Source organism: Synchiropus splendidus, chromosome 10 (genome assembly GCF_027744825.2).
Source record: "Synchiropus splendidus isolate RoL2022-P1 chromosome 10, RoL_Sspl_1.0, whole genome shotgun sequence".
Lineage (NCBI taxonomy): Eukaryota > Metazoa > Chordata > Actinopteri > Syngnathiformes > Callionymidae > Synchiropus > Synchiropus splendidus.
In genome coordinates this window covers 19816614-19839723 of record NC_071343.1, presented here as the reverse complement: position 1 = coordinate 19839723, position 23110 = coordinate 19816614, and the positions used below count along the sequence as shown (strand labels likewise).

At 42.3% G+C, this 23110-nt stretch overlaps 2 non-coding genes across 2 annotated transcripts; one reads left to right on the top strand and one right to left on the bottom strand.

The window, feature by feature from the left end:
• Positions 1-9020: 9020 nt before the first annotated feature.
• On the bottom strand, positions 9021-9092 carry trnah-gug (transfer RNA histidin (anticodon GUG)). The gene has a single exon. It is a non-coding gene; the product is annotated as a tRNA-His (tRNA).
• A 4219-nt stretch (positions 9093-13311) lies between these two features.
• trnan-guu (transfer RNA asparagine (anticodon GUU)) lies at positions 13312-13385 on the top strand. The gene has a single exon. It is a non-coding gene; the product is annotated as a tRNA-Asn (tRNA).
• Positions 13386-23110: the final 9725 nt, after the last annotated feature.

The following is a 23110-nucleotide window of genomic DNA, read 5'->3' as shown; positions in this document are numbered from 1 at the left end:
CTTTAGATCGTTCTTCTACCACTTTCAGCTCGGTATCGAGGTCGGCTAAAGTTCTCAAACAATTTATGGAAGAGTTTAATATTGTAGACCCATGGCGGACATCTTATCCATCTAGTAAAGAGTACTCTTTTTTTCTGTCATGTCCACCATACTTTCACACGAATTGATTTTTTTTTAGTGGGCAAAAAACTTTTGAACGCAATATCGGATTGCCATTATGGTGCAATCATTCTTACAGATCATGCATCCACCTCAATGAAGGCTAATTTTCTAAATTATTCCATCGCTCGTCCGGTTTGGCGACTGGATACATCATTGTTACTAGAGGACGACTTTGTCAATCTAATTTCTCAGCGTATAGATTACTTCACAGAAACCAACAAAACCCCAGACACATCACCTTCTCTGTTGTGGGAGACGTTAAAAGCCTTTATCCGAGGTGAGATTATATCCTACGTTTCCCACAGAAATATAAAGTGTAAAGTAAAAATCACAATTAGATCAAGAGTATGCAATATCCAAATCACCAGACACGTATAAGAGACGAATATTATTGCAGGCAGAGTATGATGTTATTATGACGAAGTATACCACAGAGCAGCTTCTGCGTACTAGGTCTAAGTTTTTTGAACAAGGTGAGAAAACGAGTAAATTACTAGCTCATCAGTTGAAACAAATGTCAGTGTCACAACTAATTCCAAAATTAAAAACTGATTCGGGAGTAACTGCAGACCCTTTAAAATCAATATGTTTAAAGAATTTTATAAAGAATTGTACACCTCAGAGCTGAATTCGACCATTATTGACTTTGAGAATTTTTTTGGAAAACGTAATATCCCAGTTATTGACAGTGCTACAGCTGAGAATTTGGAGCAGCCAATTACGATATCAGAGTTGGAGGCAGCAGTGAGATCATTACAGAGTGGAGGTTTATATGCAACAATATACTCAATTCAAAATGACTCCACATACTTAAAAATGATATGGGAGACTGATCTAGGTGAACAATTCAGAGTTGGTCAGAGATCCTTGACTCAACTGTGAGTGAGAGCACCAACTCCACGGTCGGCAGATATTGGTGGGGTTGAGTTTAGCTGTGTGGTGATGCTAATCATTAGCTAGAAGTCACGATCTGAAAGAAATGCTAACCAGCCTGCTGTGAATCGAACGAGTGATAGCAGGTGCGCCGTGTGAACCGAGTGATTTAATGAGTGCCGTGAATGTTGTTTTGTGAACTTATGTTATATGTTGACGTGCATGACTGATGAGTGTTGTTAGTAAGTTTACTTGTTGATGTTTCTCTTGCTGATCCGGAGCAGTGAGACGACTGTATGTAACTGTGTGTTTTATAATGTTATTAGAATGATTTACTCAGTCATTTGATATATGTGTGAAACCTATTTGAATCTATTTTATGGTGTCATCACGGTAAATTAACTTTTGGATTTTCTTTTGTTGTACAACTGAATTATTTGACATTTAGAGTTGTTTGAAACTGACAGACTGTAGAATGTAACAAGTTAATGGAAATTTTGCACATCTTCTGGCCTGCTTAGGTCAGGTTTTTTTTTAGTTCGGATCAAACGATTCCTGATACGTCGGGTTGGATCCACATCCTACCATCCTACCACGGAGACAGCAGTGTGTCAAGACTGCACCACGTGAGGAATTCCCAGTGTGCACTGGGTGGCGAGCCACAGGAACCAGAGAAAAAGAAGATCCATCCACAAGATTTGGAGTCGACGACCACATTCCCACTTGGCAACTGGTGGGGTAGGACCAAACACATTTGTTCACATATGGGCCCCAACGTTACAAACTTTGGGGAGGGAAACAAGGTTTTTTTTTTTCTTTTTTGGCACCTTTTGTTTTGGTAATTTTCCATATATTTTTCCTTATATAATTATGTTCTATTGCTATGTTGAATTCACCAAAGCTTTTTTGTTTTCTTTCCGATTTGTTCACTAAAAGATTGACAAACATTGTTGTTGTTTTTTTTTATTGAGGTGTACCACTGGCTATAACGAGCTGAGGTTTTCTGATCTGGTCCATTATCATTATTATGCAAGAGTTTAACTGTTTCCCACTTCAAAAAGGGTAAGAAGGGTTACATCACACTGTGCACATAACAAAAACGTCTGCTTAAGTCATGTCAGTGCATATAAAAAGAAACGCTGGTTTACTTAAGGAACTATACCATGCTCCGTCAAAGAAACGTAAAGACATTTTGATGCGTAGTTGTCGGGACTTTATTCAAGCTCTCGGTGAGATCGCCCTGAATGTTTTGAAGGGGGATGTACCATTGTCACAGGCTCAGTTAAGAAAACTGAAAAAACAGAAGAAAAACATCAAACTCTTTGCTCATAAAGGCGTGCGTGAAGCGTAAACAGATTCGTAAAAAGCAATCGGGAGGATTCCTGTTGCCGTTGCTATCGGCAGCTGTTCCAATCATTGGAAATCTAACAGGAGGACTTGTAATGAAGTAAAACACTATGAAGACTGTCCAGAAAATGTATCTCGTCTCTCCTCAGCAAATTAACCAGTTATCACTTTCAACCTCCGACATCCGTGTAACTGCCGAAGATGAATTGAATGACAAGATGAGGTCCATTCTAAATGATCCATCTCCAGAATGGAATCATAACAAGCGCACACAATCAGGGTTACGGTGTTTGGTGAAGCAATTCTGGATCTCATCTCCAGTCTTAAATTCCCATTTGAGACAGTCAGAAAGCGTCGTTGTCGTCGGCTGGATTGAGATTAAATGCAAACAGTGAATAACCACTGTTAAAACCTTCGCGGTCAATGATAATGAATAGAGGTAGATCCTTCAAATGTCTTCCTCCCGTTATTAAACTGAGGTTGAAAAGCTTTTGCGGGGATCTGTCGGCCATCCTGACAGAGGGCTAGATATTCAGTGTAATGATGAAAATTGAACGGGGAGAGATCTCTCCTACCGGTAAATGCCTCATGATGCAGCATCCCTAAAACCACGTATTTAGGTATTGAACCCAGAAATAAATTCTCCTGGGTACATATTCTTGAGTTTTCTGGAATGGAGTATGTTTTTACATTGACTCGTGAGAGTGGGTAGAGAGCATTTCCTTTTAACAAACCCGCTGCATGACCTATTCTCACAGCTGGCGAAACAGTGACTTTCTTCACAAACAGAGAGGCGCCGAGGATTTTCAGACGAAAGGTGGAGTCCGGGGCACCGGTCAGTCAGAAGGCATCATTCACCCTGGTGAGTTTAATTCTTAAATCGACCAAGTTTAATAACAGTCTCTCACTGAAAAAATATGTCGCTGTGGCGAGGATAGAGAAGATGTACTTCTCTGGATCTGCTCGTGAACTCTGCCCGTTTATTAAGGCCTGCATTGGGACCATTTACAGTGATGATCCAGTCAACTGAGCCAGGTGTGTCTTGGTAAAAAAGACCGGCGCTAAACTGTGTTTTAAGAGTGTCGCCTGAAAAGTTCAGAAGTGTTTCAATCATAGCTCTGTACGGGTGAGTGGAACTGGGCTGCGAAATCATTCGATCCCCCAGAACCACATCGCACTGATCAAAGATAGTGTTCAGAGGATAATTGATGAGACCGATGGCGTTAGTAATTCTTGCACGCACGTGTAGAAGGGTGTCATTTAGGTCGAGATACTTTTCGCCTTCTCCCGGTATAAAAAACTCAATCGGTCCTCCTTCGCTGATAGCGGCTCCTGGAGCAATTTCAGTGTAACTTTTGTCCTCGATGGAAAGCTGTGTCATCGGCGGCGTGAATAAATCCAGTTCTGCCAATGTGCATTCAGCAGATTTCTGGTGTAGGAGTGCCAGTATGTGCCAGGAGTGTCCCCGCAGTTTTGAAATGTCGATCAGCCCCTCGCGATTCGTCTTTTTTCCTCTGAGCTGAGGCGCCGGCGTCAGGATCCCGAGCCCTAAGTCTCGCCATGGCTCTATGAAATTCATCTTTATGCCGCCGCGGCGTGTTAGCATCTGTATCTGATCCTCTCGGGGGAGCCGTGTTTGTGTTGGAATCAGGTCCTCTAGGGTTCGGTTTCCAGTAAAATGACGCCGCATCCTCCGAAATATTATGCCATGTGTGAGGGTATGTAATCTCCGTCAAAGTCACCTCCCATTTTCCATTTAAATCGATATGTTGTGCTAAATCAACACGGAAAGTACCGATCGAGTTGTCTTTAAATCTTTTGCGCTGGCGTTTGATGGTAAAGTCAGATAGAAGCCAACGTTCTTTAAGCTGTACATGATGATATGATGCCTGGTGTAAAGGAGGATCGTCTTATATATTTTTGAAATCTGAAGCTTTTACCCAACTGTTGAATTTTTCAGGCCAGTTTTTTCACTGGACAAAGACTTGTCTCTCTCCTTTAACGACTCGTTCCTTGAGAATCTTTTCAACGTGAAATACTTTATCCTTTACGAGTTGTACTTTTTGTAATTCTTGATCATAAAATGACCCCTGGATGGGTTCGCCGTCGAAATCTTTCAATTTATACACAGGCGGATTGCGGTGATTACATTCAGTTATCGTAAATATCTCATCTGTAAAACTCTGCTCATACTTTTTGTCAAATACAACTCGTAGTTTTGATATCCGAACATGATCGCCCTCCTTAAATTTTGCCTTCTTTCGACAGTCTAATGTAAAGATTGTCAAACACAGAGTATTTTCTTTAGTTACTTCCATTGGTGTCATTTTTATACTGCTGTGATAGCTGTGATTATAACTCTTTACTAGATCCTGTAAAACCTCGATGTAACGCAGAGTGTTTTTAGCTGTAAAATATCTCCACATCCGATTTTTAAGAGTGCGGTTAAATCTCTCAACCACAGAGGCCTTAACGTCACCCCCTGGTGAAAAATGATTAATACCCTTCCTTTCCATCAAAGCCCGGAAACTCTTGTTAACAAATTCTTTCCCGTCATCCGTCTGTAGCTTTGCAGGCGTCCCGCTCTCCTCCAGCACTGATTCAAACGCCTTCACTGTCTCGATCGCAGTCTCTTTTTAAAACGCGTACATAGGCCTTCTTTGAAAATACATCTATAACGTCAACAAGTAATTTTGATCGTCGTTATATCTAGCCAATGCCTGCATGTCGCATAGGTCGGCCTGGAATTGTTGAAGAGGCCTGTGAACAAATACGCTGTTTCTCGGAAAGTTTACTCTGGTCGGTTTATGCAGGGTGTAAGCATCCTGTTTTGATTAAAAATCTTTAATAGATTTAGAACTGACTGGTTTTCCAGTCTCAGCCTGCACCCCTCGACGAAGGCGATCCACGCCTCCATAGCTCCCGGGGTGAAGAGGATTGTAATAAACTCTCTTAATGATGTGTTTCACCGACATGTTAAACGAGAAATTAATGAGCCGAGATCAGAATATGCTTCTTGATGTTTTTTATTAAACAGGTTATGTCAGGATTCGAACGTAATGTTATACAAAGAGAGTAAAAAAAAAATAATAAAAGTGTATCACATACGAGGGAATCTCGTGTTTGACATCGACCAGGACCGGCGTTCTATTCCAGATTCTACTTGCTGATTCCAGACGTTCAATCAAGATCCTCTGGCTCGTGTTTGATGTATTCATTCCAGACACTTGATTTTGGAGACCTCATTTCGAGCAAGACTGTCTCAGCCGTAGCCTTGGTTCTCATTTTCTCCGGTTGTACGTCATTCAGGGTCAAGTAGTGTTGTACAGCAGGCAGAAAGTTCTTGTTACAGAGTCTCTTCATCAACGGGTGGAAGTTAAGACTGTAGAAATCGTCCTCCATCTCTTCAAGGCAGCTGTGTTGTAGTTGGCTGGGATGGTCTACTTGGCAGCCGTAGCAGATCTCCCTCCAATACCTGCGCATGGTTTTACCTAGCAGATGAAATACAACTGTCTTTACAGCTTTCAGGAAGAAACCGCTTATCCATCCATCCGTTTCATCATTAGCTGCTGGTTCTTGGTCTTGAGAAGCTAGGGGCAGGAGGTTGTTGCTCTCCCTACAGGTTCCTCCTCATCAGAGTCGTCTCTGGCGTCTTTGATGGTCAATGAAAGACAGGCTCCGTCTGTCGTGTCGTTGTTAGAACCGTCGTACTCATGACCGTCACCGGTAACGTGTTCTATCACAGGAAGTAGACGGGTCGCCGAGGAGTTGTTCATTCCCAGTGCCGCCTGTAGCAGCTCTGAGGAAGATAGTGCCAATACGTCTCGGAACACCTTCAGTCCTCATCGTTGTCTTGTTCCAACGGGTACGTCTGCAGGGTGTCACTCTGGAAAAAAGCCTCTTTATAGCAGCCATCAGCGTGTACGCGGTCCAAAGGGGGCGGAACTAAAAGGCTTTTTTAGCACAAGGGCATCTTTCCATAAGCGTCTATGGCCGTCGATTTTCGGAGAAATCTCCTGGATTTTCTCACTCCAAGCATCCATCGGTATGGTTAACAGAGTACGAAGTACACCGCAATCAGAATTAAAATACTCCAGGACGAAATCTTCTTCATCTTCACCCGTGACTCCTGTTGATACTTAATGGATGGCCCTGAAGGATCATCGTCCTGATCCTGAGATTTTAGCCAGCCATATAGCCACGAAGGATGGCTTCCTCTCCATTCGATCAGGTTTGTTAGACACGGCTCCAGCCTTCTGACGTTGTTGTTCTTCTTCTTCAGCCCTGGGAAGATTTTCCGGCTTCACCTCTCTCAGCACACGTTAGACGATAACACAGCCATCTCAGTACAGGCACTCAAGTTTTCGTCATCATCCAGTTGATTAATGTACAATTCAGCTGTTTGATACTTAAATGTGTACCCCCATCTCCCTCGGCGTCCACAAGGCCCTAGAGACCACTCATCCTGCAAAGATTCCCCGGGCGGTGCCTGCGTACGCCGTAGTGGATTTGCTCATTCGTTTCCCAAATTCAGCAAGCGTGGGTCAGCGGAGCGAGCTCCCGGTAGGGACACTCGCAACGGAGGAACTTGCCTGAACATGTTTCGCATTTACGGTTATTGGTACGTCAGGCTGGAGTTGCTCCCATGCTAAGAGAACAAAAAAACTACAAATCACAGTGTTTTTATTTATCATCCCGTCCCTGTTCTTTTTGTAAATAAACTTGCCCCTCAGTGGCCCGACTGAAGATGCACTTGCCTCCTCCTCCTGAATCTTGTCCATGTCTGTTATTGTTGCCCACTGCCTTGTTAATTTGCCAGCGCAGGTGACGTAGCGCGGCCGAGAAGACTACGGGTCCTTCTATGGGCCAAAATGCAAATAATTAATTGCCTTAAATTTTTTAACGCGTTAATTAATTAATTAATTAATTAATCGAATTAACGTGTTATAATGCTGATGCTGTGTAATAATGGATATAAATAAACCTTTTCTATTTGTAAACTTAAATGTAGTGATGAGGCCACTACTTTTATATTCACACACCGTAACACAACAAAAATGTTGCTTTCATCGTGAAAAGGTTTGTGTTGCAAAAACAAAATCATCATTTGAGAGTTAAATGTACATGAATTACTTTGCACTCAAAAGTCAGATGGAAAGAGCAAAATATGATTTAAATCATCAATATAAACAGGAAAAAAATTGCTGAAAGCCGTGATCACTGAACTTTGCATTTTTTAACTGGTTATTCCAGTTTCTATGCAGCTGCTGACGACCTTCTGAAGGTCAGTTTTCAGGATGGCCGAGTGGTCGAAGGCGCCAGACTCAAGAGTGATAAACCTTCCTAACCATGGGACTTCTGGTCTCTGAATGGAGGCGTGGGTTCCAATCCCACTTCTGAGAGACATTCTTCCTCTCTTTAACTGCTTCTGAAGATTTTTTTAAAAATCTGTCACTTATATTTCTTTCCCCCTGGCAAATACAGTCTTGATATATTCAGATTCAAATGACATGAGAGAGTAAAAATAGCCAATTTAGGGGCGAGCATTTCCATCAACAATCCTGAATCTAATCAGAATTTGAATCCCGTACAGTTTCTGTGATTTTCCATCACTGCAATTCCTCACCAGAGAATAATAAAGAAAAACTAAATACCCAAGTTAAAATAACTGAACAAAAAACACCACGGAAATGTAGACACAAGCACCCAAAATATCTTAAATATGTGGCTATTGATGTCGATTCATTCTGTCAGTTCAAATCTTCATGGAAGTCAGCAGCTCTCTCTGTTCTACTGACACTAATTCATATTTCATCTGGGGCGTCAAACTAAATACCTAAAGGGCCATGTGGGTGCAGCTATTTGTTTCAACCAAACAAGCAGCATCCAACTAACCCCATTGGTTCCACTGTGTGCTCCTGATCGGTTTGACAAAAAACCCTGCACCTGCAAATTTGAATGAAAAAAATCAAAGCAGAGTGCCGTGACCTGGATTCGAACCGGGGTTGCTGCGGCCACAACGCAGAGTACTCACCACTATACGATCACTGCTGCTTGGAAACATCTTTCTTGAGCAATACAGACGTGAAAAGGTGCGTGCTGCACACGCATCCAAGCAGACGTAACACAGAGTGCCAGCAGGTGCAGAGTCTCAGAGGCGACAGAAGAATTACAGGTTAAACTGAAGGTTACCGTATTTTCCGCACTACAAGGCGTATTGGATTAGGTAGATAAGACGCACCTTCAATGACTGGCCTATTCGAAAACTTTTTAAAGCACAGTTTGTTTTTTTTTACATCAGCAAAGTACAACAGGTGGTGCAACATTTTGATCAAATTCACATTGGAACATTAGAACATAAAATGTCTTGGAACAGCACAAAGTAACAACATAACAATAACTCAAAAACTCAACATTGTTCAAATGCTAATGTCCAGATTCACCATATGACCAACCTTGTTCAGTTGTAAAGAGAAACAAGTGAAGCTCACTTTATCAGTTCGTTCCTCATCCACGAATCCCTGGAATTGTCCAATTGATTATGAAGAACAACACATGAGATGGGCCAGAAGGCTCACAGTGATTGTGTCTGTTTCAGGCAAAAGGGGACATTTGAATGAAAAAAAAGAAAAGCAGAGTGCCGTGACCCGGATTCGAACCGGGGTTGCTGCGGCCACAACGCAGAGTACTAACCACTATACGATCACGGCTGCTTGGAAACATCTTTCTTGAGCAATACAGACGAGAAAAGTTGTGATGAAATGTGCAGCAGGCACTGTGCAAAAAAAAAAAAAAAAAAAATCCTTTCTTCCTTGACAACCTTTTATTTGCAAAAATAAAATCATTAACTCATTCATTTATAGTCATGGAGTACACCCAGAATCATCATCAGGCTTGAAGTGAACTACGTACAGTGTTTTGAAGGATCTTCCCTGGAGGGATGAGGGTCATGACAGGGGGAGGAAGTGGGGCAACACCCGGTTCCTTTCATGAAACGAAAAATAAATGAAAGGCTCCAAATGATTCAAATTTCACTCAGTTGTCTGTTGTTTTGTTTGATAAAATAACTAGTAAATTTTAAATTTATGTGGAACCAAGAAGGAACAAGGATTTTAAATGGGACTTTTAACTCCACAATCCTAGTTCCTAACCAATAAACTGATGCTGATCAAACTGCACTCTGATGCTCCAATATAATTTGTTCTCAAAGTAGTTTTATCCTCGATAAACCAGTGACACCTGGTGATGCTGTGTAATAATGGATTTTCTCTTTGTAAACTTGTAGTTAAAAGGCCGCTACGTTAATATTCACACACCGTAACATGACAAAGATGTTACTTTCATTCGTGAAAGCACCCAAAATATCAGAAATATATGGCTTTTGATGTCGATTCATTCTGTCAGTTCAAATCTTCATGGAAGTCAGCAGCTCTCTCTGTTCTACTAACACTAATTCATATTTCATCTGGGGCGTCAAACTAAATACCTAAAGGGCCATGTGGGTGCAGCTATTTGTTTCAACCAAACAAGCAGCATTAAACTAACCCCATTGGTTCAACTGTGTGCTCCTGATCGGTTTGACAAAAAAACCTGCACCTGCAAATTTGAATGAAACATTGAGAGTGCGATGACCCGGACTCGAACCGGGGTTGCTGCGGCCACAACGCAGAGTACTAACCACTATACGATCACGGCCGCTTGGAAACATCTTTCTTGAGCAATACAGACGAGAAAAGTTGTGATGAAATGTGTGGCATGCACTGAGTAAATATTCTTCTCATGAAGTCAAACAATCGTGCTTCAATTTTGCTTCGTAAATGAAAGATTGGTTGTCCATGTGTTTGTTTGTGTTTGTGGTGGACTAATGTGAGTGTGTCGTGTTTTGAAAAAACACAGAATCTTCGAATGCTGGCCAGTGTCTTTTCTCTCCACGCTGCACACGCATCCAAGCAGACACAACGTAGAGTGCCAGCAGGTGCAGAGTCCCAGAGGCGACAGAAGAATCACTGGTTACACTGAAGGTTACCGTATTTTCCGCACTATAAGGTGCATCGGAATATAAGGCGCACCTTGAATGAATGGCCTATTGAAGAACTGATTTCATATATCAGGTCAACTTTTTTATCACGTAACGTTTGTGCAATCACAATATAGGAATATATAGGAAGTCTCAAAACAAACAATAACCCAATAACTCAACTTTGTTCAAACTTTAATGTCCAGATTCACAATATTACCAACCTTGTTCAGTTGTAAAGAGAAACAGGTAAAGCTCACTTTATCACCAGAATATTTGCTGGCTGGCGAAGGCTTGAAGATGATGACTTGACTTTTTACTTTTCAAACCACCACATCCGCAAACAAACAATCTTTCATTCATGACGCAGAAATGAAACACTGTTTGACTCCGTGAGAATAATATTTGCTCAGTGCATGCCACACATTTCATCACAACTTTTCTCGTCTGTATTGCTCAAGAAAGATGTTTCCAAGCAGCCGTGATCGTATAGTGCTTAGTACTCTGCGTTGTGGCCGCAGCAACCCCGGTTCGAATCCGGGTCATGGCACTCTGTTTTTCTTCACATCACTGTGAGCCTTCAGTCCCATCCAATATGTTGTTCTTCATTCGACAGGTCTGCAGAATGTCTCCAGTCAAAATGAGGGTTGCAAATAACATTGTGATCATGGGTTCAATCCCAACAATGACCTTTTTTTATCATGGATATAAAACATGCAAGGAAATATAAAATGTATTCACCCGTTCTTATAGGGACTGTTGCTAACGTACATGATCTGTTGGAGACGTCTGAATGCAAATGACCCTATTGATGCCTGAGAAAGGTGAGAATGAACATCACAGATGAAGTACTGGAGTATGTGTGACTGGTTTCCACATGAACACTGGCAGTTGAATTCAAAACCTTTTCTACCCATTGTGTCAATGTGGACTCACTTGATACCTGTAATACGCAGGTGTCAAACTGAATCCCAAAGGAGCTGTGGATGGAGCGTGTAAACTGCACTCTAATGCTCAAATGTAATTTGTTCTCAAAGTAGTTTTATCCTTGATAAACCAGTGACATCTGGTGATGCTGTGAAATAATGGATAGAAATAAACCTTTTCTATTTGTAAACTTAAATGTAGTGATGAGGCCACTACTTTTATATTCACACACGGTAACACAACAAAGATGGTGCTTTCATTAGTGAAAAGGTTTGTGTTGCAAAAACAAAATCATCATTTGAGAGTTAAATGTACATTAATTACTTTGCACACAATAGTCAGATTTATATCACGTTTACTTTCCGTGATATTCCATACCTGCAATTCCTCACCAGATAATAAATAAGAAAAAGTCCTGAAGTTAAACAAAAAACACCTCAGGGAATGTAGACACAAGCACCCAAAATATTTTAAACACATGGTTTCTGATGTCGATTCATTCAGTCAAATCTTCGTGGAAGTCAGCATCTTGGAGAAAACCAGCATCAGCCTTCTTTCGATTGTCTTTCTTTTTTTTCTTTTTAACTTGCACTTGCCCTCTAACAGGCTTCGCTTTTGATTTAACACCTCAGCGAAGCCCTGAGGGATAAGTTCCCTCCCAGCATGGCCCTTGCCTGAAGGTCCAGCCAAGCCAAACAAGTCCAACCACCAAAACAGAACAACTCAGTCGGAAGAACATCAGACTTTTAATATGAGGGTCCAAGCACCCAAAATGTCTTAAATATATGGCTTTTGATGTTCATTAATTCTGACAGTTCGAATCTTCATGGAAGTCAGCAGCTTGTAGAAAACCACCTGAGATTTGGAACTCAGGAAAAAATATTGACACGTGTATTGGAACTTTTGTGGAGTTGGGTTAAACTGTGGGACCATATTCTGCAGTTCATGTAGGGAAAAAAAGTAGTACTGAATGTAACTTCAGTTCTATGAACACACATGACACCCTCTAACGGGTATCACTCTTGGTTTATCCACTCCAAGGCTCTGCCTCTGCCTGTATGGATAAGTTCCCACCCAGCAGTCAGTTTTGTGTAGCACTGACGCATTTGGTCAGGATCAATACAAGTAGTGAATCTGGTACCCATCACCCATCACCATTACTACATTATCATGAATGGCTCTTGTTACGAATGAATGCAAAGAGGGAAGATGTCTTTGTATTCATTCAGTTTCTATTTCACCAACATCTCAGTTTTCCGAGGGAAGAAATGTCTCCTTGTGTGACCTTGTATGAACGACATGTTCAACACCTTCGTGATAATGGTTCAACTTTTGCTATAGAGACTGGGTACGTAGGACTCATTGGTCTAGGAGTATGATTCTCACTTTGGGTGCGAGAGGTCCCGGATGAGCCCCATGTGCTAGCATGCTTTTAGATCTCTAGCTTCCCTGCACCCTCTGTAATTGTTTAAAGACCATGTTTGTCATCCTGAGTTCCAACATGAGCACCTCAATATTGGGAGGAGGTTCTCGAGCATTACAGCGCCCCGACAGTCCTGGTATATGTACTACATTGATTTGTTTTGGAGTTCTGTGTTTGTGTGACAGAGACACAAACATCACACAGAGAAGGGAAGATTTGCCTCTGCAGTCGGTGCATCGTGTGTGCAAAGGTATGTAGAAAATCCAGATAAGAGGCAGATAAAATATTGTGCCCAGCTAGCTGGGTCAGCAAAGTTCATAAACTAGCAGATTTCTGGACCCATCCTGAAATTTGCATATGCTTGAAAGAATATGAATTGATAGGTTGATCTTGATGAGGTTCCTGCAATGAATTTGATCAATCAATCGATAGGTATCAATAGAGAGCAGCTGACCAAAATGATGGTCAGTTTCCCACACTGGGAGTCAATGGTGGCCTGAGGGCCCGACCGTATGGGACATGTTTACAAACGTTTGATCCAGATGTTAGATTGCTGTTCCATGTCTCTGTGGCGCAATAGGTTAGCGCGTTCGGCTGTTAACCGAAAGGTTGGTGGTTCGAGCCCACCCAGGGACGTACACTGTTTTATGGATACTAAATTGTGTTTCAACTGGGCTGTCAAACTCAATCCCTGAAGGGGAAACAAAGGCTTTGAATTCAGCTGCAATGATACAATTGAGAATGTGTGTGAATCTAAACAAAACTGTATTCATGTGGACACCAGTTGTACATAATCTGCGATGTTCATTCTCACCTTCTTGTAAACATTCTCATGCATGTACAGGGTCATTTGCATTCAGACCCCTTTCATGGATCATGTGCAGTAAAAACAATCCATTGGAGCTGTGTTGTGTGATGTTTTTTTTTCCTTTCTTGCATGTCTTATATGTATGAAAAAAACAGTCAGTATTGTGATCAAACCAATGACCTTGTTGTTATTAGCAACTCTCATTTTGACTGGAGTCATTCTTTTGCAGAATTTGCAAAAAAGAAAAAAAAGCAAAGCAGAGTGCCGTGACCCGGATTCGAACCTGGGTTGCTGCGGCCACAACAGAGAGTACTAACCACTATACGATCACGGCTGCTTGGAAACATCTTTCTTGAGCAATACAGACGAGAAAAGTTGTGATGAAACGTGTGGCAGGTACTGAGTAAATATTCTTCTCATGAAGTCAAACAACAGTGTTTCATTTCTGCATTCTCATGAATGAAAGATTCCTCAGCGGCAACAACGTTAACTGAAGGCCCCACTTTCCACTGTCTGACTAACAGTTGTAAAATGTCTGGCCACGGGATGCAAGGTAATTAAGTGGCAAGGTGCAACCGTTTGAGCACGTAGCCCAAGTGCTTCATCTGCAACAGTGCAGAACACCAGGTCAAAGACTGCCAAGAGGTGAAGTGCTGGAACTGTGGAAGTCTGGGTCACAAGGCCAAAGAGTACACCAAGATCGCGGAATGTACAGTCATGGCCAAAAGTTTTGAGAATGACACAAATATTACATTTTCACAAAGTCTGTTCCTTCAGGGTTTTTAGGTGTTTGCCGTTTGACATAACTGTCACATTCCGCACTCTGTGCTCCTTTATTGGCCATTGTCCGTTCCGTGTGCTTTTATTTTGTTAACCCTTTGTGGTTTCCGTTTCCTGCATTATCTCCAACTTAATGGCAGCTCAGCTGGAACTCATCCCGTCATCAGCGTCTCTGTGGATATCTTCTCGTGGGTTCCAGACTGCAGGCTGCTAGATGGTCACTTCGTGTCATTCGGTAACTCTCCCACGATTAATCTTCCTTGTTGTTTACGTCGGAGCTTTCTAAATTCTGTGCGTCCTTTGAACTCTGCTTTCGTTCTGCTCCTCTAAATTTAATAGTTAGTCCGCGTATGAGTCTTATACTCACCTTTTCATTTAACGATTGTCGTCTGTTTTTTCCTGCGTGTGAGTTTAAGTGTTTCTCCTCCATGCAGCGCTTTAAGTTAATTGGACCTCGTGAGTTATTTTGTTGTTTTGGCTCCGACGTCCTTAGTTCGTGTCTCCGTCTTCTATATTGTATATTGTTGTTTATTAAATTTCTTAATTTAATCTCGTTGTCCGTGCCTTCTGTCAGCCTACAATCATCTGCACCTGGATCAGACCTTAGGCAATTATGACGATACAATTAGAAGCATCTCGCAAGTATCAAGAGCTTTTTCTCGACAATTACATGCAATACATCGTGTTGACCCTTCTTTTTCAAGACCTCTGCAATTCAGTAAATTGCAGTAAAGCATCCCGAGACCATTCATGTGTGGGGTTGCTTTTCGGTCAAGGGAGTGCGCTCTCTCACAATCTTGCCTATAAACACGGCGGTGAACAAAGTATGGTACCAGAACATCCTCCGAGAGCAACTTCTCCCAACCATCCAGTGGCAATTTGCTGATGAAGAATGCCTTTTCCAGCATGATGGAGCACCTTGCCATGAAGCAAAGGTCATAACAAAATGGCTTAGGGAACAAAAGGTTAAGATTTTGGCCCCTTGGCCAGGAAACTCCAGATCTTAATCCCATTGAGAACTTGTGGTCAATCCTCAAGAGGCGGGTGGACAATCAAAAGCCCACAAATTCTGACAAACTCCAAGCATTGATTATGCAAGAATGGACGGCCATCAGTCAGGATCTGGTTCAGAAGTTGATCGACAGCATGCCAGGGAGAATTGCAGAGGTCTTGAAAAAGAAGGGTCAGCACTGCAAATATTGACCTATTGCATGAAATTGTCAATAAAAGCTTTTGATACTTGTGAGATGCTTCTAATTGTATGTCATCATACCATAGAAACATCTGGCAAACACCTAAAAACCCTGTAGGAACAGATTTTGTGAAAATGTAATATTTGTGTCATTCTCAAAACTTCTGGCCATGACTGTAGCCTGTGCGGGGAGGACACACATTGTCGTGTCCAAAGTCGTACCTTAACATCGCCAAGAACCAGCAACAGAGAACAGAAACGGTGCAGGCTGCCCGCAGTGCACTGACATCTCCGTCAGAGGGCGCCGATGCACCAGCTTTTGCTCCTGCAAAGCAGAACACTCAGAGAGGAGCTACTGCGTGGCCAACGCAGGCGACGACTGGGAGAGGAAGCGGGAGCTTCGGTGGAACACCTCAAGGCGGAACTCAGGAGACCCGCCGCAGCGCCCGACACCCGCTCCGAGTGGCAGTGGAGCAGACGTGGCAACGGAGCGTCAGCGGAGCCAGTGAATCCAGACTGTGGAGGTGGAACTTCCATCGACCACCGACGGGTCGGATAGCGAGGACGATGGGAAATACAACTCGGTAAGTGAAGTGTCTAATTCTGTCGACAGTGGAGAATCCCCAACCAACCGGGACATCAAAGAGGAACAATGCAAGACCACAGTGGCAGAACCCACGGAGCACGTTGTCATGCCACCTCCTGTTGTGCTTTTATTTTGTATGGACACTTCCCCGTTTCCTGTGTGTGCTTTGTGTCTTGACAGTTCGGGCACGAGTGGCAGCTGCACCTAATTTCCCCTGATTTCCTACAGCTTCTTAAGGAGTAGCTGGATGACAGTGCAGCGCCAGATCGTGAACGTTTTTCATGTGTGGTATGCTGAACATTTCATTATTGGGATCTCTATTTTTCCTCCTGGACTGCCTTGTGCTTGAGTATTTTTGTAAGTTTTAACCTGACTTTGATTTCTCATTTTCTAGTTCCTGTTCCTCCTCGTGCCCGATCTTCCTTGTGAACTCTTTGTTTGGACTTTGGACAATTCCTGACTTCGATCGTCGTTTATTCTCCGTTGGAGACTCCTTCAGTTATTGTTATGGACTTGTGGGTTTGTGTTGGCTGCTGTTTTTGTTTATTAAATGCTGTGTTCTTCTGTTAACTGCCTTGCCTCTCTTACTTCCTGCAATTGAGTCTCCTCTCATTTCTGAGCCTTGTGACACATGTGAGTTTAGGCGTAAAAAGAGATGCGGCACCCGGAGCAACAGAAATGAGTGTGGAGAAGAAGTTGCATCAGACATGATCCAAGTCTCTTATCATGGGTGTGCTCTCAGTAGCTACCTGTAACCTGAGAGGAATTAAGTCCTTGGAGAACCGAAATAATAAGATGTCTGCCCTCCTCCATACACAGCATGACTGTATCTGTGCTCAGGAGCTGAGACTCACCACGAGGGCGGATGTAAACAGAGTAAGTGCGTTATCGACTTTAGGAACTTCCCCCGTAAGGGTTTTATAGGTGGATTGCTTTTAGCTGCTGACGGTCGGGCATGACATTATCTTGTGCTGAGATTTCAATGTGTACAAGAATATAAACGATAGAATCCCAGAGAGGGGAGCGCGCTGAAGCAAATGAGCGAGGATTCTATCTTGAAAGACGTTTTTAGAGTTTTATGTCCGAACAAGTTCGATTTTACACGGTTCAATCGAAACATTAAGACGATCGCGTTTCCGTCTCCGAGGGCATCAAACTTGTGAATTACAAAAGAAAAGTATTGATCAATTCTGACCATCTCACTGTAGAAAATGGTCTGTCACTGGGAAATAATGAAAGGAAAGGCTACTGGAAACTAAATGTAGAAATGTTAAACAACATTAACACAGCAGAATTAAATCTGAAATAGAAAAAAATTAACAACCTGGAGGCCCCTTTTAAATCCAAGACAGACCACTGGGAAATCATGAGGTAAAGCTTGAGAGCGTTCTTTAAATATAAAAGTAAAATCCTGAACCAAGAGCGGAATAAAAGACACAAAGACCGAATGATATAATACATCCACATACAAACTAAACCCAGCAAATCTGTAGAAGACGAACACCATTTGAATGAAATGAAAAGACTCCATCTCCGTCAAAACAGAACCCACCTAAGGAACACTGACGGGAACTGATAAAGGAGGAGGTACCTAAGAGGGAGACCATCAGGGCTCTCCGTAAAGAGATGTATCAAAGGATACTCGTACCAGAAGCCTGCATGAAAGCATTCATTAACTTGAATGAGGCGCCTCACCAGGAGACCAACGGCTCGGAAGTGAGTGTTGAGGAGGTGAAGGCGGCCATCATCCAACTGAATCGAGGATCAGGCCTAGATGGACATCCGTGTGAGTCCTACCAGACATGTAGTGGGGAGATGGCTCCAATACTCGCCTCAGTTTTTAACAAAGGGCTGTTGAAGGCGGTCCTCCACTCGTCGGCTTATCCGGGTGTCATGTCCTTTTATTGCTCAGATCAGAGAAGATCATTTTATCCATTAACCCCATTTTAAACAATATATAAAATGACCAGAGGTTAACCAGAACTCGGACACAAAGTAGCGAGAGAATCGTGGCAATGGCGTATGCCGATGATATCGTTCTGGTCATCAATCACCAAACTGAACTGGACGTAGCCAATGAGCACTTGAACAACTACGAAAAGGTCTCAGGAGCAAAATTAAACCAACACAAAACAGAGGAAGTTTTTGGTTTGAAGATCATACCAAAACCATCCAGGGAATAGAGTTCTCCAACACATGCAGCCACAATGAAAACTGGAGCGCAAAAGAAAGGGAAGTGATCAAGCAAGTGGGAAAACAAAAACACCACTCATAGACTCAGAATTTTAATCATAACGTTTGTTTTATCTAAACTAATGTTCTTAACAAACACATTTCCCCCTCAAGCGCACACCCAAAAGAGGTTAAACAAGATTCTCGTGAATTTTATCTGGGGAACCAGGTGGCAGCTTATGCTGCACATAACCTTCTGTAAGACCATTGCTGCTGGAGTCCAGCGGAATGTGTGGGTGGGGCACAGATCGAGGTGGGAGAAGAAGAAGGGGAGAGCTAAAAAGACTACTATGTCTTAGCCTACTCAGATTTTAGAGCAAGACACAGCCATCTGCCGATTAACTGGGTCGCAGACTCCAACAAAAACATCGACATCATAGCCAATTATCTTTATGGTGGTTACATCATGTATAAAGGTCCCCAAACAGAGCATTATGCGACGTGTGTCAGGAACAACGTTGCCGGGGACAGGGCCGAAAGTAAGAGGGATGTCATGTGGCTGGTGTCCATTGGTAGACTCGCAGTCCATGCTGTTGTGAAATGGAGATGCTTTGTGAAGACCAAGTCTCACCCCGTTGATGGATGTCAGCAGGACGAGACAATTGACCACCTGTTGTTGAAGTGTCCTCGGGCCAGAGATGTGTGGGCCAGGATTAAAGACATTGGACTGGATGTGGAGGTCAACAGGAACACTGATGTTTGGAATCTTTGGTGAGTCCATGTCCCAACAAAAGAAAGACCTATACCAGTGTGTGATCTGCCATGTGGTGTTCAAGTTGTAGAGGGCCAGATGCATGCTGGTCTTACATAATAGGGCCAACCCAAGTGATGTCTTCGCCAACCAGATAATTATGGAACTGAAACAGCAGAGGTCCAAAGAAAATATGCATCGACATTGGAATGTTTTAACGTTATGTTGTTTTTTTGTGTGCAAATGTTTTAATGTGGTGGTTTAAACTGATACCTTTTTGTAATGATGTGTCACTTATATCCTTTGTATTGAAATGTCAATTGAATAAAATAATTTAAAAAGTAAAGCCCCGTTCACACATGCGCAAAATGATGGCTGTTTTTGTCTACCACCAGCAGATGCTACAATGCTTTTGCAGGATCTCATGCCATTCAAATGTATTGATTCTGCTGCAAGAAGTAGAGGAGTCATGGAGAATGACCTGACACTGATTTCAAAACCATGCTTGCAACGAAGCACGGACTGTATGTCCTCATATTTTTAGTCCTATTTTGAAATAAAATTCAATGAAATTTCCCACGGATGCTGACTCGCCATTTGATCCGGACGTAGTTACGACATCACTTCAAACTGGTTTTGCAGGATCTCGCAACACTATTTTTGCGATATCTCACAATACTTTTGCGAGATCTCGCAAAACTTTTTTTTTTGGTCACGTCCCCTTGGGGGACGTACCAATTGCATACTCGACGGGAGCCATTTTTCCCCTGCAAAATGCAAATGAAACAATTTGCAACTAACGTGGTAACTATGTGTACTGTCTTTATGGCAACTTTATTGTCAACGTCTAGAATCTTTTCAATTTACATGAAAATTACAAGTGGACAAAACAGATCATTCTGTGTGACTCTGAAATAAGACTTCCGTGTCAATGAAATTACAGAGTATGTCGTTTTGCTGTACAAATGTACAAATTCAGCTACCACAAAATACTGAAGAACAACGTTTTCAATACATCATATTTTTCATGAAATGAAATGAAACATGTTTCATCCAAATGTCATTACACTAGACATCTAACATTATGAAACCATACGCAATGTGCCGGTCTAACTCATTATATAATTTATCATTACACTCGAAAATATTAATAATGAAACGAATGAAATTACAGCCACAAGGAGCGTACGGGGTGGAAAACTGAAACAGGTGTGGAGAGTGAGAGCTCTGAGAGAACGTTTGTCGTCTTGTCTATTAGTTATTAAATCAATGGGAACAAAGTTAAATGTTAAAAATACAAAATATAATTGATTTTAAATGCTCCGGTGCCCTGCTGTCATATATTGATGTTATTATGAGGCATATTAATTTAGTTAAAATAAATGAAATTGTAAAATAACTATATAAATTAAATTACATATATATATATATATATATATATATATATATTTTTTTTTTTTTTTTTTTTTTTTTTTTGTTAACTTATAAAAGCATCAACATGTAGTATTTGGACATAAATAGATTATTGTCAGATTTCCTGAGATGACAGGTTTCATTTTGAACAGTCCAAAGTCCCGGAGTCAAACTCTCCAGCTCTCTGTTAAACGCTCCCTTGGAGTATGTAACTTTCCCCTGGCTGGTAGCTAGAGGTGTGTTCTGAGAGTGGCGTCACAGCCCCAACTCCACCCCCAACGCAACACTTTACGGCAAAAGGGCAGGGCTACCTCGGCAGTGAGCTGAGTTAGATTTATGGCATGGAAGAAGAAAGAGTTCGTAGTGAGGAGTCCAAGAAGAGAAAGCGTGAAACTGACAGAGTAAGATCTCTGACAAGAGTCAATATTGATGCATTCACAGCCTGGAGAGAACTGAAAGCTACCAAAGGATTTTCTTCTGATTCTGAAGTGGCGATGTTTCTACTCGAATTGTAAGTATAATACTGTGTTCACTGCTGTCTCTGTTGTGTTGGCAAATCATGAAACAAATGTCTATATGCTTGTTGTTTGTGTACAAGTGTAGTGTATATATGTTTGCAGTGAAACAGATGAACTGCGAAGTAAAAATGGCATAGATATACTTAGTGTATGGTGAAAATTGTTTTTCAATGAAATGATTGTGAACAAGTCATTTTCACTAGCATTCTAACACAGTCTTGTCTAACACGTCTTGTTGTCGGCTGGAGCTCGGACAGGGATGAGGCGAGTCTCGGACAGAGCAGCCAAGAATGTTCTCCCTAAGACATCTACGAAAACTACGACTGCCGACGAAGTTGCTGGTGGAGTTGTACACAGCTATCATCCAGTCCATCCTCACCTCCTCCATCACTGTGTGGTAAAACAGCTCCACCTCCAGGGACAAGAGCAGACTGCAGCTCATCATGCGTTCTGCTGAGAAGGTGATCGGTTGCAGCTTGCCACCTCTTCAGGACCTGTATGTCTCCAGGACCCAGAGATGTGCAGGTCGGATCAGAGCTGATCCTTCTCATCTTGGACATGGACGGTTTGTTCCTCTTCCCTTTGACAGGAGGCTACGGTCCATCCACACCAGAACAGCTTCTTCCCCTCACCCATCAGACTGTTAAATTTGTGATCAACCTTTGTTGTTTTATTTTATTTCGGAGCACTTTCCTAGTTGGTGCACCCCCACTGACCATGGCAATAAATTCCATTCTGATTCTGATTCTGCTCGGTGCTGCTGAGAGACGCGACCAGCGGTGAACGTACGTTTTGATGCTCATGCTCTGATCGCTGTTTGTGTGCTGCTTACTGAAACACTTGACAGTCACGATGTAATGAAGCCAGAGGAAAAATGCTGCTCCTTCGTCTTTATTATTCTACAGCGCTGTAAATAGATGAGAGCCGATGATGTTTTCAGCAGGTTAGCACGGAATAATCCCGTAAAAAACAACGATGGATATCCGTGGCTTGCGGAACTCTCATGTAAAACCTTTCCTGTCTCCGCACTGTGTCACGGGGGAGGTGCTCGCACTCCACACCTCCGAGGCTGGAGCGCGCACTCCAGGGTTTGATGTCAGGCTGGAGCCGACAACAGATACCGGTCAGTAAATGTTCAAACTACCCCCTTTGCTTCATTCTGAAATGTGCAGTCAAAATAAAGTTTTATAATCTCTTGTAGCTGCTTCCGCCTCTCACAGGATCCCGCCTCTCCTCACTGGCTGCATGACGGAGTTCCATCTCTGATGTTGAATGATAGATGCTTCTAGAAGTTGCCTTTGCAAGTATAAAACGTTCTACTAATTCTTCTGTCGCCTCTGGGAATCTACGTTGTGTCTGTTTGGATGCGTGTGCAGGGTGGAGAGAAAAGAGACTGGTTCGAACATTGTGTGTTGACTGTTTACAATCCAAAACACGACTCCCATTAGTCCACCACAACTACAAAAAAACACATCGACAACCAATCTTTCATTCATGACGCAAAAACACTATTGTTTGACTTCATGATAAGAATATTTGAACAGTGCATGCCACACATTTCATCACAACTTTTCTAGTCTGTATTGCTCAAGAAAGATGTTTTCAAGCAGCCGTGATCGTATAGTGGTTAGTATGTTGTGGCTGCAGCAACCCGGTTCGAATCCCGGTCATGGCGCTCTGCTTTACGTTTTTTTTATTCAAATGTCCCCTTTTGCCTGAAACAGACACGATCGCTGTGAGCCTGCCGAGGGTTGCTAATAACGCCAAGGTCATTGGTTTAACCACAATACTGATCTTTTTTTTTTTTTATGCATATAAAACATGCAAGAAAGGGGAAAAAAAGGCATCACATAACATACCTTAAATGGATTGTTGTTACCGGACATGATCCATTAAAGGGGTCTGAATGCAAATGACCCTGTACGTGCATGAGAATGTTTACAAGAAGGTGAGAATGAACATCACAGATTAGGTACAACTGGTGTCCACATGAATACAGTTTTGTTTAGATTCACACGCATTCTCAAGTACGGATCCCTGGCAGTGACATGTTTAACTGCACACCAGTTTATTTTTTTGGATGTGACATGCACGACTTTATTTTTTTTTCCCAGAGATAACAGTTATCTGGTATTATTATA